This window comes from Egretta garzetta, unplaced genomic scaffold, assembly GCF_000687185.1.
Source record: "Egretta garzetta isolate BGI_Z169 unplaced genomic scaffold, ASM68718v1 scaffold111, whole genome shotgun sequence".
NCBI classification, from domain to species: domain Eukaryota; kingdom Metazoa; phylum Chordata; class Aves; order Pelecaniformes; family Ardeidae; genus Egretta; species Egretta garzetta.
In genome coordinates, this window is record NW_009258672.1 from 1,433,063 (window position 1) to 1,433,855 (window position 793).

The 793-nt window shown below is 44.6% G+C and overlaps 1 protein-coding gene across 2 annotated transcripts in view; it reads right to left on the reverse strand.

The window, feature by feature from the left end:
- The window catches only part of PDHA1 (pyruvate dehydrogenase E1 subunit alpha 1), an 11,646-nt gene that overhangs the window by 3,190 nt on the left and 7,663 nt on the right, over positions 1-793 (reverse strand). The window lies entirely within an intron of this gene.

Genomic DNA, 793 nt, shown 5'->3' on the forward strand with positions numbered 1-793 from the left:
ACAACTAACAGCTTACAGAACTTTATTTTTAAACCTATTTCAGTATTTGTGTTAAGGCAGCACAAAACCTTAAACTTTAACTGAAGTATTTCAGCAACAGTCATAAAAAACTTCACAACTGATTAATCTGGCAGGACACTGCTCCAGTAAAGTAAAAGATAAGTTTGACCACAGGGATTGCATCAGCCTTGCTACTCTCAGTCAGTCAGACAGGGAAAACCAAGAACTGAGATCTCCACCTGTGTTTTCAAAGTGGGAAATTAATAGCAACAGTATATTCTAAACCTTCGATTTCTTATCTGGCTTAATGTCTCTGCTGGCACCATGAAAAGACAGGCCAGAAGGTCAATAGCAAGTGGCTCTGAGAGATGCTCTGTCCTCTCCTCTGACTTCAGCAATTAAGTTACATGTTCCTCCCTGTTCAGCAGCACTGCCATCTTCACCGCTACTGTTCAGAGCCCTCCATACAGCACGGAGACTTCAGGGTGTGCTGTCACACTTAGGTGAGCCACGCACAACTGGGAAGAGGGTAACGAGTAACTGGAAACCCCTCCTCCCACAACTTGCGCAGCGTTCAAATAATTAACCATCAGCCTCACTCGCTCCCTCAGTATCTAGAGCACTCCAGGAGGGAAGGAGCTGAGAAGCTTCCCCTCCACGCCAGCAGCAAGGGCAGAGTTCAAAACAATGGTGTGGAAGGACAGAGACAGATCCAAAACACAATAAAAAAATCCAAACACCTGCACCATTCCTGATAGTTAAAGAGCATCTAGCAGTTAACTGTTCAGCTGAA